Genomic DNA, 17,958 nt, shown 5'->3' with positions numbered 1-17,958 from the left:
TCGCCCTTTCTGCCTTTGCTCCCAATTATTAACAACCCTCTTTTCCCGCCGGGTTTAGATCACCTGAGGTTGTTTTCTTGGTGGGTGGCTAATGGTTTCTCGCAGGTGCGACACTTATTGATTTTTCGGTCCTTCCCCACCTGGAATTTCCTTCGGGAGTCCCGGGATGTTCCCCCAGTGGAATTTTTTTGATACCTTCAATTGCGGCACTGGCTGCTCTCGCTGCGGGGCACTTCTGCTTTCCCATACCAGAAATCTGCCTTTGAACAGCTTTGCCAGCAGCGTCCGGGCGCCCCGGGCCTTATCTCCCTTCTTTATGCAGCTCTGAACAGACGCTCGTCGCATACTTCTCTTTCATATGTTGTTCAGTGGGAGCGCGACCTGGGAGTGGCTGTGGATCCGGAGGACTGGAATAAGGCCTGGTCACTCATAGCTAAATGCTCATTCAATACGACCACGCTTGAAGCAGCCTATAAGGTATTGTTTAGTTGGTATTGGGTTCCGGCTCGTTTGGCCCAGGCTAACCCTGCCTGTAGTGATCGATGTTTTTGGGGTTGTGGCCATCATGGCGATGTATTGCATATCTGGTGGTCATGCCCGAGGCTGGTTCGCTTTTGGTCTTGTGTGTTTGGCCTCCTTTTCATTTTGTTCCATCTGTCCATACGCTGGGATGCTCGGTATGCTTTGCTTCATTGCCCCATACCGGGCCTCTTGGCTCGTCAGCAGAAGTTGGCTTCCTATTTGTTTTTATCGGCCACTAGAACAATTGCTCAGGCTTGGAAGAGTCCGTTTGTCCTTTTTCAGGGGGTGCAGGATCGTATGACCACTATGATGCTCAACGAACAGATGTTGAGTATCTGCAACGACTCCCAACGTAAATTTTTGAAAATATGGGAGCCGTGGCTACAATATGCCTTTCCCACGCTCCCCCCAGCTAGTATGGGGAGGTAATGGCGTTTGGCATTGGCGTTCGTTATTGGCGCTCTTGGACCCCTGCTCTTTGGTTTGTTTGTTTTTTGTTTTTGTTTTTTTCTCTTTTCTTCTCTCATTTTGTTTGTTTTTGGTGTGACAGTGGACAGCTGTCTTTAGTTGTGATAGTCAGAGTTACGTTAATGTTATTGTAACTTATGTGCCATTGCTAACCCATGCATGGGCGTACCTTTTGCCTTGTTGGAATTAGAGCACTGTTTTCTCTATTATGCTTTTTTTTATCGGTGCAATTGATAACCCCTGCATGGACGTGTTTTGTTGCCTCTGTTTTATACTGTTTTAAAATTCAAATTAATAAAAACCATTGAAATATAAAAACTGATGACTCTGCAAGTGAAATCTGCAAGTCAGTGTCCATCGGTTTTCATGCACGTATGGTGTGAACAAGGCCTTCGAGAGTAACTAAAGGGACTCCTAACTACTTGTGGGGAGCACATAAAGCCTATTATAGTGATGTTCTTATGGTTAAAGCAGTATTAAACCAAGGGATGTTTGATTCCTATCGCCCGACGCCCAGGACATGTAGTTCCAGGTGCTGGATAGGTAGTTTTTCTCTTTCATTAGCCCTGCTGCGGCCAAACAGCAGGCTCACATTTCAGGTGAAGCAATTGGTGTCATCCCATGTGCTCACAATACTTCCTGTTCGTAGTTTTGGTGCCAAAACACCACTATTTAAGGTCTATAGACTTCTCAGGCACCAAGGACTACATTGGGGCTCTTGTTTGGGCAGGTTTTGCCCTCTTTTTGTCCATTGCTGGAACTTCTGCTCTTTTACCATCTGCATATGGCTAAGCTTGGGTTTCATCATTGAATTTTGATGATTGGTTACTGCAGCCTTGCAGAATTGAAACAGTATGTTTTCTTGGATTTATACAATAATGTATCTATTTTATCTTAGCCAAACAATAAGTCTCTTTTTCTGTATTTTTGGTCCTTCTCTGTAACATATGTAACTTTTTGATTAACTTTGGGGAGGAGGGGTGTAGTTGGTTTTCAGAGAAGTAAGATACTCATATGTTGTTTTCCTTTTTTCATTGATTATTTTATGGACCCTTAGAACATTAGTTTGACTTTCTGCTGTTTATCTGACCAGAGGTACTCTTGGACTAATGGTTCCCTAATAGGACCAGAGGTACTCCTGGACTGATTTTTTTTTCCCTCCCCAATGTCCGCTGAATAAGGCTTTTTTGTATTTTCTATCAATATTGATCTTCATCTACATCAGGTGTTACTATTGTGCAGGGCATCATCATCGGTTGGTAATTTTCTGTCTTTACTTTATTCATGTATTTTTGCTTTACATTTTCATTGAGTTTATTTTTATGTTTTATTTGTATTTTTTATTGTTAATTGGTTCTGTATTTTTTTATTTCACTATAGGCACTGTTATTTTGTTTTCCTAAATTCCCTGAGGAAGTGGGTCTTATCCCACGAAATGCATCGGTTTCTGGATCAGTAATTCAACTTTATGGAAATACATTTGCCTATTGACGATCTACGTATGTGATGGTATTGTTGGGGCTCTTAGACTCTTGCTCGTGACGCCTATGTGTCCCGGGCCAGAGTCTTCCCCCCCTTTTATTACTTATAGATCTATACTATGTTTTTTTTGCATTATTATACATGTGTCTATTTTGGCTGACCATTTGGTCTCTCTTACCACTTATGTGTTTTTTTTTTATAAAATTACAATAAACATGTTCTATTTTATCTAGTGTTTTCATGTTGTGCATCTTTATACTTTCATATGGAATGGTGCTTTAAAAAGCCCCATTAGTTTTTCTTCTCTGTTAGGGTTTTTATATCTATAGAAATTATAGGGTACTGAAGTTCGTTGCCATTTCACGAGCGTGCACAAATTTAAGGTTTTCCAAGTTGGATATCTATTTACTCGCTTCAACCTCATCTTTTATATTTTACAAAAAAATAGGGTAATTTTATTGCTTTTTTGTGCCCTAAAATTAACTTACTTGTATTTCTTACTAAAATTTGGCGGTAAAATTATGCGACATAATAAATTAGAACTACCTCTATTTTATTTTCTAGGGTCTCTACTTTCAGAAAATATATCATGTTTGGGAGTTTTGTGTAATCTTCAGGCCTAAAATTATTATTATTATTATTATACAGTGTTTATATAGCGCCAACAGTTCACTCAGCGCTGTACATTGCAATGGGAGACAATACACGAGACAGTACATTAACAATACAATGCAATACACGAGGGGTTCGAGGGCCCTGCTCCTTGGAGCTTACAATCTACATGTGGTAATATCACCACAGTAAGATCATAAAGGTAAAACTGTTTTCACTGACTACCAAAGTATTAGGCACATTCATACATGAGAATGGGGCCATGTGTGATCATATATGGGAATCTGCGCAGGTTTTTGGCGATTAGCTGCAGGAGACAACCCTGGAGCTACTATGGAGCGATCACCTGTGAATTGTTGGCCCTGAACACAGACTGTCTGTGCATCCAGGACTGATCAATAGCAGCTAATTGCTTCATGAGAAATTACATGTAAGCATGGCCACAAGTAGCTGGGAGTTCCTACGTATGATCGCACACGGCCCCATTATGAATGGGGCCTTAGAGTTTATTCACATGGCCATCCACGACCCAGATCAGCATATTTTCTGGAGAAGACTAATTTATGATCAACTACAGAAAGAAAGCCTGTGCAGATCATTGACAGGCTAATACTGTCCACATGCAAATGCACAAGGAGTGTTACATGTTACCAAAGACAGGTGAGTGTCTCTGCACACAGATAGCTTGCACCCAGGGACTGCTCATCTGTCTATAATTGCAAGCAATCACTCCAGGTGGACTACACATGAACAGTTGTGATGCCTATCATTGATTTGTACAGGCTGAGCGGCTGTATCTGTTTGCAGACCATACCTGCCACAGAAATACACTGATCAGGACAACCATGTGAATAAATGTGTGCAAAAAACGCAAAAACTGCTCTGGCAGTGAAAGGGATAAAGTATAAGCCCTACCCCACCTTTTCCTGATGAGCAGCCAATCGTTGTTCATTACACTGCAAGGTCTCTCCACTCCCTGCTAGTCCCCGGGTGCGGTGCTGGAGACAGCCAGGGAGGGGAGGAGGAGATAAACAGCGCAATGATTACACGTTTAAGTCGCCATAAACCATCTTTTGTTTTTAACCCCCCCCCCCCCCCCCCCCCGACATTCCTACAATCACCTCTGATTTAAATACGATTTTTTGGTTAAAAAAAAACATTTTTTATCAGGACAAGTAAATTGTCATGAAGGACAAGTAGATTGGGGCCCCGATTTAGTCCCTGGACAAGTAGTTTTTTTTTTTAATTTTCACACCCCTGAAACCCAAAACCAAAAATAGCAATGTACAGAAAAAAAGAAGAAGATCCTTCTGCGCTTAAAATGGAGCCCTAACACTCATGCTGCTGACACTAATCTCATACCCAATAGGTGAAGTGACTAAATATACAAAACAGTGTAGTGCTAAAGAAATACTAACCATAAATAAATAAATCTGAACCCCCTCAATACACACAGGGGGTAAAGGAATAATATTTATAAAGAATAAAAATTAAGTGAAACACGTGAATTCCCTATGGGAATAAACAAGTGCAAGTGTGAACAGTGTCATATAATACAATAGTGAATGACACACAAAACCCACCAATATAAAAATCAATATAAATCAAATAAAATAAAAAACATACATAATCAAATATGAGTCCACAAAAGATGCATATAAAATATCCAATAATAGTGCTCCAAAATAATTCTCATGCAATTGATTGTGTGTATTCACTCTGTGTAAATCCTTAGTGGCCAGAGTGCCCCCTCACCTCCTTACATCAACCCTGCAGGGTTAGCTCGCTCTGAGTAATACACCGATCTGGGTAGTAATAGGATTCCTCCCAGGCTCCCTTCAAGGTAATAAGCGTTCCAATCCTTTCATATAATGCACAGCAAAATACTCTCTCTGGATCATAAGTAAATAAGAAAATCCTCCATAGTGTATTCAGTTTAATAAAAAAATGTATATACAATAAATAAAATGCCCACTCACATGCTCCTTCTCCTCTGATAAAGCTATATCACCTCATGCTAGAGGTGTACTGTATAGGTATCATAAACAGGTGTTCCAATATGGCCCCCACGCCGGAAGTGACATCATCGTGCACCCGGAAATGCCTCCTCGCGTACCGACACGTTGCGTCACGCTGGACACATGACTTCTTCAGGGTAAAAACCAAAAATAGCTTACCAATCATTACATGTGGGGTTACATTAGTTTTATTTTTTTTTCCCTCTTTGTTCACCTGGTGATCGGGCCAGTAACTACCTCTGGTATTAGAGTGCCCCCACTCAGGATGGAAGAGCACAGAGGCACATCAGAAAGCAGCATTGTCAGTCTGGGGGGGAGGGGAAGGTTAGATGTATTAGCAGATTTAGATACACTAACAAATTGAAATCAACCTCCAGTTCCGAAGACGGAAGTGGCGGCATGAAATCAGCATATAGCTCCGCCTTAACGCGTTTCATGCCAATACACATCTTCAGGGCCTGCTGTATATGTTTTTATTATTTGGCATCTGGATGATTTTTGTGATTCTTATGGATCAATATTAAATTGCTACACTATATCTGGCCCGTTTTGGTAATTGACTCCTTGTGAGAGCGCTTCTTTTCCATCCAGTGGTGTTGTTGGCTTTCCCATATCTCCCTCAGTGGTGGGCTGCTGCTACTACAGTCAGAAGATGAATGGAGCTGGATGTCCATAGAGGGGAAACTGAGACTGTTAGTTCCCAAAGCATGTTTTGCTGCATTGGCAGCTAGTGAGCTGGTGAGTGAGGTCTTACCCTCAGGGTTGGCACATGGTGTCCTCTTTGTTTGGATGGTGGAAGCAATACACGGACATTTCTGAAGCTAGATTGTAAGCTAAAAGGAGCAGGGCCTCCTATCCCTCTTGTATGAACTGTATTGTCTCCCGTTATATTGCAAAACGCTGAGCAAACTGTTGGCGCTATATAAATCCTGTATAATAATAATATAAAGGACTTTTTAGTTCATTTATGCAATTTTTATGTGCGATTTTCACTTTCACAATTTTATGCATATTATAATGGATGTTTTTTTAATTTATTGTTTACTTGATTATCCAATTTGTTGTTGCTGTAGTAAGGCGCTGCACCTTTATCACTGTTATGCGTTGTTTTTTTTGTATGCTGACCTATTGCTAGCAGCCTTCAATTTATTATTATTGTTTAGCGCTGACTTATTACATTTATCACTGAAGTATTGTTTTACTGCTGATTTCTGATAGGAGGTGCCTAGCATCTTTAAAGAACCTTTGGTCATCCTGTTCAACCAGTCCAGGTATTGCCCATTCAGGGTAAAATGTGTGCATGGGCATTTTTTTCTATTTGATGTCAGAATCTGTGATAGAGATCTGTTAAAGTATTTGTTTTTTGTGACACAATACCTCTCATGAGAGGTGTTTTATGTTGGCTTACTCATTTCAATACCTTGTCCCTGAGCAATAGTGCATACAGGGGTTAGACAAAAAAACTGAAATGCTACATGATTTGCAGATGTGAACGTGAAGACATGTTTCGCATTGAAAGTGGAGGTGATGTAATATTTTCCTTCCACTATGTGATAGGTGGGAAGCCTCACTTTCATCATTCGCTGCACGCATGTAATACAGAGTCATGTCAGAGTTTACTGAGCTTCAAAAAGGGTAAATTATTCATGCCTACTTAGCTGCTGGCTCTGTGACTGAAGTTGCCAATTTCTTTGCCGTGTTGCAAGGTACAGTATCAAAGGTTATGACAACATATACAGTTTCTAAGAATACGTAGTGTGATAAGCATGATCAACATGGTCACCTGCCCGAAAGAGACAAAAGGACATTGTGGCCTGGAATAAGAAAACACTGCTGCAAAAGTGACTGCAGAGCTCAATCTCAGTCCCATGGAGACTGAAAACATATCTCACCATTAATGTTTTGAAATAATATTCAAAACCAGTACTGAAGAGTAAGGACAAGTGCTAGAAAGGGCTTTGTATTTTGTACAAAACTCCGTCCTCTTTGTCATATTTTGAATTTGTCTTTTGGGGTATAAGCATTTCTATCAGCCACACTCTGCTAGTGACAAATATGTTGACAGGCCAGGAACGTAGGTCAAGTGATATGTTTGCATAAAGTTAGAGTATCACATGGGGATTGTAAGCTGTTAAAAACTCTACAGCCACTGTACCCACAATGTCAACCTTTCCCTACATTGTACGTCAGGAAAAGAATTCCTGAAATCTCAGATCTCATAAGATTAAACATGTGATGCGGATCAATAGTAGCAAAGTCCTTTTGCTTACTCTAGCAGCACATTTTTGGAAGCTGGCGCTGTACATCACTAGTTGTCGCTGGGCAGCTGGCCTCCTGTAGAATAAAGGTATGGCTGTCTAGGCTTCAATCAATATTCTGACAGATTGGCACAGTTTAACTGTAATTTCAGGTCATTACACCCAGAGACAGTTGTGCCAACTTAATTGCAACATGTACAGTACTAAAAGTGGAACTTCACGCTTTCTATCAACATTGACTATTTTGAATCCTTATGCTGCTAGTATTAGTAAGTAGACAGGAATGCATGTTATGTTTAACACTTTTTTTCTTACATTTGAGTTACTTTCTGGTATCCAGGCCTAGGCAAATGATGTCATACATCCCAGGAGGCTTCAGAACGGAGGAGGGGTATTCTCAGCTAAGCACACCCTTCAGCCTGCATGCTTGAGCTAAGAGCAGATGGATTCCAGGAAGTAAATGCTACATGAATCATCTGCCCTTACTCAAGATGGCCACGGCCAGACATGCTTGGGGGAGTTTTTCAAAGTGATTTCTCAGCAAAATAAAGCATGGAGACATGGATGAATGGGGGAGTTTGCTTTGAATATTAAAAATGAATTACATAGCAATTTTGGTTTGTGGTGCTCAGATACAGTTTAATTACGCTTTAAAATGGAACTTCACCTAAAAATGGAAGTTTTACTTTTTCTCCTCCTCACCCCACACACACCACCACCACTATTAGAGGTTTCATTTTTTTTTTTTTTAACTTCTGCTCGAATTGTCTAGTCCTCCCCCTTCCCCTTCCCCTCCCTGCCCGCAACCTCCTGGGACATGCGCAGTGGGAAGCTGTCTGTGAAGCTCTAGGAAGTCACAGCTGTCTTTCCACATCCAACAATGCGGCATCAGGGACCTGAGAACAGTGCTGATTCTTGGACTGGTAAGTGCATGTCTATTAAAAGTCAGCAGCCACAGTATATGTAGCTGCTGACTTTTTTTTTTTCTAGAGCAAAGTTTCTCTTTAACTAGCTTTGACAAGGTCCAGATTAGGGTATAATTTAAAGTATAACTTCTGCCATTTTTTTCATTTTGGATAGAGTAAGGGAGGATTATTACCCCTGTTTTTAATAACATAAATAGGAGGTCAGTGCTAAAGAAAAGAAATACACACTGACACGTATTTCTGACCAGTTCCTGGTCAGAAATATATGTCAGTTACATGTCTGGAATTGGTGGCTTTCTTTGTAAGTGCACTGTTTTATTTGTCCTGACAATCATTTTACTGGCATTTGGATGGAGCCTTTTACTTTTTGTATGTGAAATTTCTACCTTTTAATAAAGATACACTATACGTGGTCCCCTGCTTGTGGCTACATGTGGTGAGCTTTTTTTCGCCAGCCCATATCAAGCAAACCTTCTGACTGTTCCCAGTGGTGAGAAGTGGTACTGCAGGGTGTCCCCATTGTGGAGCTGGTTGATCAGGTGTGAAGGATCTTGTTGACACAAACCTGCATGTAACTGCTTTCCTTTGGCAGCTTTAATGTCGATGAGTGCATTTTAGCTCAGTTGCTCACATATGGAGAGGATTTCCATTAGTTGGTGGAAGACACTTTTTCTGTGATGATATTTATCAGATATTTTGGACTTTTTTTGTATTGTACTACAGTTACATTGATTTATTTTACATTTTTGAGTATTGTGGATGCTTTTTTCACATTATGAATGTTGTGTTTAGCACATGCTCTAAGCTTGTTATAGTCAATATTTGGAGGCATTTTTTTTCTTTGTTACTGTGTTTTTGGCATCTGTGTCACATTAGGGAGGTTTCTCTTCACTTCCTGTCCCATAGCCCCATCCTGTCCCCATTTGGAGGAAATTGCTCCAAAGTGAGGGAAATCCCTGGTTGTAACCAGGCTATCCAGGACTAGTGTTCCTTCTCCACTCTATCTAAAACCTAAAAAAGGTTTTGCCTTTTACTGCGATGACATTCTGCCAGCTGAGGTGAGAGAGAAGTACCTACACAGTATGTCAGTACCTGTTGCACATCAGTGCTGCCACCTGTTGAAGAAAGTGGTGGGATTTCTTTTCAATAATCCTTCGTAGTTAAATGTTTGCGGTTACTGGGGTGACATGGTTCCATGCTTCAAAAACCAGAGTGACACCAGGACAACCTGTTTTTATTCTGTTGTTATATTGTGGCAACATATTTCTCAATATTCTAGAGAATATGGAGACATTTACACTAAAATGTAACACAATCAAAGCAAAAGCGACAACCTATAATGCCCCTTTCACCCAGGCATTCCATTTTTTCATCAGTTCAGTCACGTTTTTTCCAAGAAAAAACAGATTAGTTCACATCAGTTTTTTATCAGTTTACGTCAGTTTTTCATCCATTTGTCGTCCGTTTACATCCGTTTTTTCGTCCGTTCTGGGTTTTTTTTACGGAAGAAAAATAGGAATTTCTTCTGTTCTTAACAGATGCAGACATTAACGGATGTAAACAGATGATCATCCGTTTACATCCGCTAGTTTCTTAGAAATACATGGGTGTCCGTTTTTCATTTGTAAATAGACAGATGAAAAACGGACATAAGGAACGCTCATGTGAAAGGAGCCCTACAAGAGTGATACTCTGCTGCCAAACTGAATGAAGATCAGTACAGAGATGCACACATTTGCAATTTGCTTTCGTCTTGTCTTTGCCCCAGTGGCATTTTGATGACTCATTGAACCAGTATTAGTGTGGAATGTGATGATCTGTTTTCAGCTTTGGATATCAATCATAAGGAGAAGGTAAATGTTTATTCTGGCAAGTGAAGGACTGATCACTGCTTGCCACTGGACACAAAGGCAGCAGAATGAAAGAAATTTACATGCAGGAAGTGTTGGGGATTTCTAGACAGGGAGGCAGTATAATCTTTTATCTCTTAAATGCCAGCCTTATTAATCTTCAGGGGGCCTCAGCACAATGAAAGCCAAGAGAATTTACTCTCCTAGCCCCTGCAGTGCTGGGATTTGGCACAGACAAATGGACTGGAAAGGGGTATTGTGTATTAACCTGTTCGTCTCTGGCCATCCATGTTGCAGAAAGAAAAGCTGGGAAAGAACTGGTAAAATGTAATGAACAACAATACAGTATGTATTGTCGTTTGTAAAAATGTTACTTATATTTTAAAGGGCTATGGATGGTAATTGAAAAAATTTATTTTTACACCCACAAGGATGTGTATTTTTCATAATGAAGTTTAATGAATACATTTAATTACAGTGGTACACGTTTGCCAAAGTTACATTGCATAAAGACTGAAACTGAAAAAATGAAGCATGTAACAGTGTTATCAGTGAACACGATACAAACTGAAAGTAATCAAACATGGAAAATAGCAGTAACAATAAACATTAACTCTGTGTGGTTGTTTCGTTTGTATATGCATCTAAGGATGATCAATAAAAGATCTTTTCACCCATTACATTGTCATAATATGTAAGTTAAGTCTATGGAGACTGACATAGGACCTATTGGAGCCTATGCATTTGGGTCATCTCATTACAGTTAGGAGGGTGAAGAGGAATCCTGTTGTTCCCAAGAGTCTAGACAAGAAATCCACTGGCCCCAAAGTGTTAAATTTAGTAGGGCAGCTTCTGGATTCATAGATGACTCTATAAAGAGACAAAACCATATTTACCAATCTTTTACAGGCATTAATGTCTAAAATCTTAGTCCAGTTTAGAACTATGGTTTTCCTGGCCTAAAATAGAAGTACTCCCAGAAAAGTCTGCATTTGAGTCCTGATGTCATTGCTACCAAATATCCTTGGAAGACACCAATTTGGGTGGAATACATTGGGAACTGAAACATTATACAAAATAAACTCAGAAACCTGGGACCAAAAAAGTCACTGTGAAGAATATTATCATCTTCAGCTAAACAATGTGGAAAAGACAGGAATGTGGTTATAAAAGGGCTAAAATAAGAGTTGGACAGTTCACCCAATCCTGATCAGTCATATCTGTAACGTCTATATTTTATCAATTTCACGTTGGGTGAAACCTAAAAGACTTCCCTTGTAATAATGGTATTATAGAGTCTAGAAACCACTGTAGAGTGATTGAGTTGAAGTACTTTACTTTGCAGTAGAGAGGGTTGAAAGAGTACATTGTTTAAGCTGGCCATACACTAGTAGGATTTATTTCAAATATTTTAATTCAATATTTTGTTTTATAAATGTTCGTTTGATTTTCTGATTGTTAGTGAGGTTGAATTTATGTTAATTTTCGACTGCACTGAAGAGAAATTTGAAGGAGCAGGATGGAATTTTTTTTTTTAACATATTTCTAACAATGTATATGGTTTATTCCAGGTCAATCATTCCAAAATCAAATATTAAAAGCAAACGAAATTCTGCCTCACTGTGGTACAACTCACACACCAACCGTGGCTTACCCATTTAAACAAAATTGCAGAGGTGTAAGAACTAATGAACATTGCATACCGATAAGGAAAATGGTGTAGCTCTGTGTATACTGTGATATACTTAAAATAATTGGTGAAAATCAATAAAAAATGTGAATAAAAGTAACTTGGTTCAATTATTGGTGTGACACTGTGTATGATCAATAAAAAAGATGTGAATAAAAACAACTTAATTCAAATATATACAGTGGGGCAAAAAAGTATTTAGTCAGCCACCAATTGTGCAAGTTCTCCCACTTAAGATGAGAGAGGCCTGTAATTGGCATCATAGGTAGACCTCAACTATGAGAGACAAAATGAGAAAGAAAATCCAGAAAATCACATTGGCTGATTTGGAAAGAATTTATTTGCAAATTATGGTGGAAAATAAGTATTTGGTCACCTACAAACAAGCAAGATTTCTGGCTCTCACAGACCTGTACCTTCTTCTTTAAGAGGCTCCTCTGTCCTGCACTCATTACCTGTATCAATGGCAATGTATCAATGGCACCTGTTCGAACTTGTTATCAGTATAAAAGACACCTGTCCACAACCTCAAACAGTCACACTCCAAATTCCACTATGATGAAGACCAAAGGACACCAGAAACAAAATTGTATACCTGCACCAGGCTAGGAAGACTGAATCTGCAATAGGCAAGCAGCTTGGTGTGAACAAATCAACTGTGGGAGCAATAATTAGAAACTGGAAGACATACAAGACCACTGATAATCTCCCTCGATCTGGGGCTCCACGCAAGATCTCACCCCGTGGGGTCAAAATGATCACAAGAAGGGTGAGCAAAAATCCCAGGACCACACGGGGGGACCTAGTGAATGACCTGCAGAGAGCTGGGACCAACGTAACAAAGGCTACCATCAGTAACACACTACAACGCCAGGGACTCAGATCCTGCAGTGCCAGACGTGTCCCCCTGCTTAAGCCAGTACATGTCCGGGGCCATCTGAAGTTTGCTAGAGAGCATTTGGATGATCCAGAAGAGGATTGAGAGAATGTCATATGGTCAGATGAAACCAAAATAGAACTGTTTGGTAGAAATACAACTCGTTGTGTTTGGAGGGGAGAGAATGTTGAGTTGCATCCAAAGAACACCATACATACTGTGAAGCATGGGGGTGGCAACATCATGCTTTGGGGCTGTTTCTCCGCAAAGGGACCATGACGACTGATCCATGTACAGGATAGAATGAATGGGGCCATGTATCGTGAGATTTTGAGTGCAAACCTCCTTCCATCAGCAAGGGCATTGAAGATGAAACATGGCTGGGTCTTCCAACAATGATCCCAAACATACCACTCGGGCAACGAAGGAGTGGCTTCGTAAGAAGCATTTCAAGGTCCTGGAGTGTCCTAGCCAGTCTCCAGATCTCAACCCCATAGAAAACCTTTGAAGGGAGTTGAAAGTCCGTGTTGCCCAGCGACAGCCCCAAAACATCACTGCTCTAGAGGAGATCTGCAATGGAGGAATGGGCCAACATACCAGCAACAGTTTGTGCCAACCTTGTGAAGACTTACAAGAAAAGTTTGACCTCTGTCATTGCCAACAAAGGATATATAACAAAGTATTGAGATGAACTTTTGATATTGACCAACTACTTATTTTCCACCATAATTTGCAAATAAATTCTTTCCAAATCAGCCAATGTGATTGTCTGGATTTTGTTTCTCATTTTGTCTCTTATAGTTGAGGTCTACCTATGATGCCAATTACAGGCCTCTCTCATCTTTTTAAGTAGGAGAACTTGCAGAATTGGTAGCTGACTAAATACTTTTTTGCCCCACTGTATGAAGTATGGAGTGTAGCATGATTCAAACAAATAGAGAAAAAAATGTGAATGTATAAATGTGACATGGAGACACTTAAAGTGAAATCAGCAGTGACCAAGTCATACACCGTGACAATAGCAATATTAAATTATATATTGCAAAGTCAAATGAAAAGTGCTAGATTTCAAATCTTCAACCATATATAATTTGCATGCTCAAAACTTGTGCCAATCTATCCATCACCATCTGGCGTGCACGCTCACCTCAAATATTTGACCCTCGAGGAGTCATAAACCATAAAATATCACCGGATGATCCCAATCAGGATGGATCTCTCCCTCTGCCTGGACACAGGGTCAGCTCCCACCGTAATCAATCACTAAATGGTCAAACACCTTTAAGGGAATCTTCAATGGCTCATATAAAAGAAGTCAAAAAGAATTTCCATAGTGTAGTATTTTTAAATTTATTAAGGGAATCCACAATGCCAAAAAGCTACTCACACTTTAAAACAGGGTCACAGACTCATCAGGCATGTACTGTGTAATCCCACAGTTAAGGTGTACATTCAAGGAGTCCAAAGAGGGTGACTGCCTTCTGCGTAATGACGCCACCACGCTCTAGTCCGATGCGTTGCGTCATGCTACCACGTGACTTCTTCAGGCCTGATGGGTCTGTGGCCATGTTTTAAAGTGTGAGTAGCTTTTTGGAATTGTGGATTCCCTTAATAAATTTAAAAATACTACACTATGGAAGTTCTCTGTTTGACTTCTTATATATGAGCCATTGAAGATTCATTTAGTGATTGATTACGGTGGGAGCTGACCCTGTGTCCAGCCAGAGGGAGAGATCCACCCTTCCTGGGATCCTCCGGTGATACATTATGCTTTATGACTCCTTGAGGGTCAAATATTTGAGGTGAGCGCGCACGCCAGATGGTGACGGATAGATTGGCACAAGTTTTGAGCAAGCAACATATATATGATTGAAGATTTGAAATCTAGCACTTTTCATTTATCTTTGGGAGTTTGCGATATATAATTTAATGTTGCTGTTGTCACGGTGTATGATTTGGTCACTGCTGATTTCACTTTAAGTGCCTCCATGTCACATTTATGCATTCACATTTTTTCTCTATTTGTTTGAATCATGGTACACTCCATACTTCATATATATTTGAATTAAGTTATTTTTATTCACATCTTTTTTATTGATCATACACAGTGTCACACCAATAATTGAACCAAGTTACATTTTTTATTGATTTTCACCAATTATTTTAAGTATATCACAGTATACACAGCGCTACACCAGTTTCCTTATCAGTTTGTTATACATCATAGTAAAGCCGGGTGTTAGCAGCTACTTCATTTTCTGAGACTATTGTTAGCAGCGCATGAGTCCACTCCCCCCATTCACAATGAACATCACATGTTACTCCCCTTCTAAATTTTCAAGTTGATGGGCCTGCTGGCCTCACTTTCAAACCACTGAGGAACATAAACAACTAATGGGTGTCCCTCCTTGACTCTCGGGATGTAAAGCTATATCCTTAGCCACATTTTTCCCATCTCCTTTTTGGTAGATTTGCCAGGCTTTACCTATCCAAGATCCCAATTTTAGGAGCGATCCAGCTTAGAGGCAGTATGCCAAGGGAGTGTATGAGACTAGGTGTGCTGGGTTGGTCTCCAGTTTCTGTTTTGTCTTGCTCTCCCTACCCTCTTTCTTCTATACCCCTGGAAAGTCTCCCCCCCCCCTTTTTTTTTTAGTTTTCCTTCTTCCCCTGTAATTTGCCTATTCCTATTTTGCAAGACATATCTTCACCAGGATAGCCTCCTTACCAGCAGCATGCTTGGCTGCGAAAGGCGATCCTTGATGCTCACGCTTTGCTGATTCATGGTATTCCTTATGCATCCCAGAAGTTAGGCTCTCAACACCTTCGTTAATAGAAATGATATGTCTACATACTGCTGTTTACTCCTTGCACCTGTATCATTGAGCAACACTCTTTTGGCATTCCTTACCTATATGCCACTTACTTTTATTATTTTGCTTTTTGCATCCTTATGGATAATAGGGGCGTGCTCCCTGCTGTAGAGTTGAAGATTGTTTACTTCACTGTGTTTGTATACCGACCTTATATTTTTACTTGGTACTTTGGTTTTTTTTTTCTTTTTCCATTTAAAAAAGATCAACACAAAAATAAGCTCATATTTACTTAACATAATATCAAAATATTAATATTAATCTTAATATCTTTTCCCCCACCCACCCCCCCCCCCCCCCACCACTAAACCACATTCCTCCCCCCCCCCCTTCCTTCCCTTCATAACCTCTACTCTGCATTTTTCTACTCATTCTGGAGATCCTAATCCAAGAATATAGCCATTTCAATTCTATATTAATCACCTGTAAACTCTAGGATTAAATTTGAATTTTTAAATTCCTCCCATTTTTTCCATCTTATATGGAAACTCTCCGTCTTATCTTCATTCATGTGGTAAAGTTCCTCAAATCTACATATCTACATATCTGATCCACCCTATCTACCCAATCCTTCACCTTTTGGTGCCTCTTGTTCCTTCCAAAATTTGGGTATCAATCCCTTCGCCGCATTCAGATAATACAATAAACCAGATTTTTTATATTTTTTAACTGAAAGCTTAGTACCATGAAAAAGGCAAATCTCTGGGTCATTTGGGATATTAACCTCCGTTATTTTCTGAATCAGGCGTACTATTTTCCCCCAATACTCTTGAGTTTTAGGACACTCCCACCAAATGTGATACATTGTACCTCTACCTCCACATCCACGCCAACATAAAGGTGAATTGTCTCCACTTAATCTGTGTGCTACACTCGGTGTGATATACCATCTTGCTAAGCATTTATAGTTAATTTCTACCTCCTTCATATTTACATTCTCGTGAATTAAACTATACATTTTCCTTTGCTTTTCCGCATCTATTGTTACTCCTAAATCCCTTTCCCATTTCTCTATAAATGATGGCCTTATATCCGTGATTATTTCAATGAGGATCTTATATATTTTAGAAATCCCATGTTTCCCATCTCCCCGTGTGTCCAATAAGTGCTCAAAAAGGTTCAAATCCTCTCTTGTTCTCAATGGCCATCCATTCTCATAAATATTTCACTCTTTTTTTTTTCAAATTCTTAAGTGAACCTATTTCCTCGCCCACCATTATATCTCTTAACTGTACATCTTCCTTCTTTATCCACTCTCCTGTGACACTTTACCTGGAGGAAAAAACTCTGTGGACCCTGAGGGCATTAACAATGAATTAAATTCCCATTCCATTTGTTTGTGTAAAACATCCCAAACTCTTAAAACATTAAGTGTGAACAAACTTGTGCTATCTGCTAATCCTCGGTATTGTGAAGGTAACCATACAATTCTACTTAAGTTAGTATAACTTAGTGTATTTTCTATTTTTACCCAACTTTTCCCATGTGCATTATGTGTCCAATTGAAAATTCTCGCCAATATTACTGAATTATAATATCTTTTCAAGTCTGGAACTCCCAGTCCACCTTTCTCTTTATTTCTACTTAAAATTTCATGACTTATTCTAGGTTTTTTATTCCTCCAAATAAATCTTGTTAACATTTTTTTAATTATTCTAAAATATACTTCTGGTAGTTTAATTGGTATCATTTGAAATTTATATAGAATTTTTGGAACAATTACCATTTTTATCAAGTTTATACGACATATCCATGACAGAGTTCCCCCACCCAATTTCCTTAATTCATCCTTAATCTCATTTAATAATGGGATATGGTTTGATCTATATAAGTTCTTGGAAGATAGTTAATTTTATACCTAAATATTTTAATTTTTTTTCTCTCCAAAGGGAAGTTCCTCATGTAACATATTTTTCTCTATTTAGAAGATTTATATTTAAATCTCTGTTTTAGTTGGATTCATTTTTAAATTTGACATCTCCCCATATTCTTTCAATGATTTCATTAAATTTGGCAATGTTATCCTTGGGTTTCCCACATAGAACAGCATGTCATCTGCATAAGCTGCCACCTTATGCTCTATATTTCCTATCCAAATTCCTTTTATATCTATGTTATTCCTTATTGTAGCCAAAAGAGATTCCAGTGATAAAACATATAATAGTGGAGACAAAGGGCATCCCTGTCTTGTTCCATTTTGCATCCCTAAATACTCTGATAGTTCTCCATTAACCATGATTGCTGCAGAGGGTTGACTATATACTTTCCTTATCCATTCTCTCATTCTGAGTCCCATCCCCAATACTTCCAATGTATCCAACATATATCCCCAGTCTACTCTATCAAATGCCTTTTCAGCGTCAATCGAGAGTACCACCGCAGGGA

Source organism: Staurois parvus, unplaced genomic scaffold (genome assembly GCF_062004578.1).
Source record: "Staurois parvus isolate SC_StPar_1 unplaced genomic scaffold, SC_StPar_1.0 ptg000376l, whole genome shotgun sequence".
Lineage (NCBI taxonomy): Eukaryota > Metazoa > Chordata > Amphibia > Anura > Ranidae > Staurois > Staurois parvus.
This window is presented reverse-complemented; position numbering follows the sequence as displayed.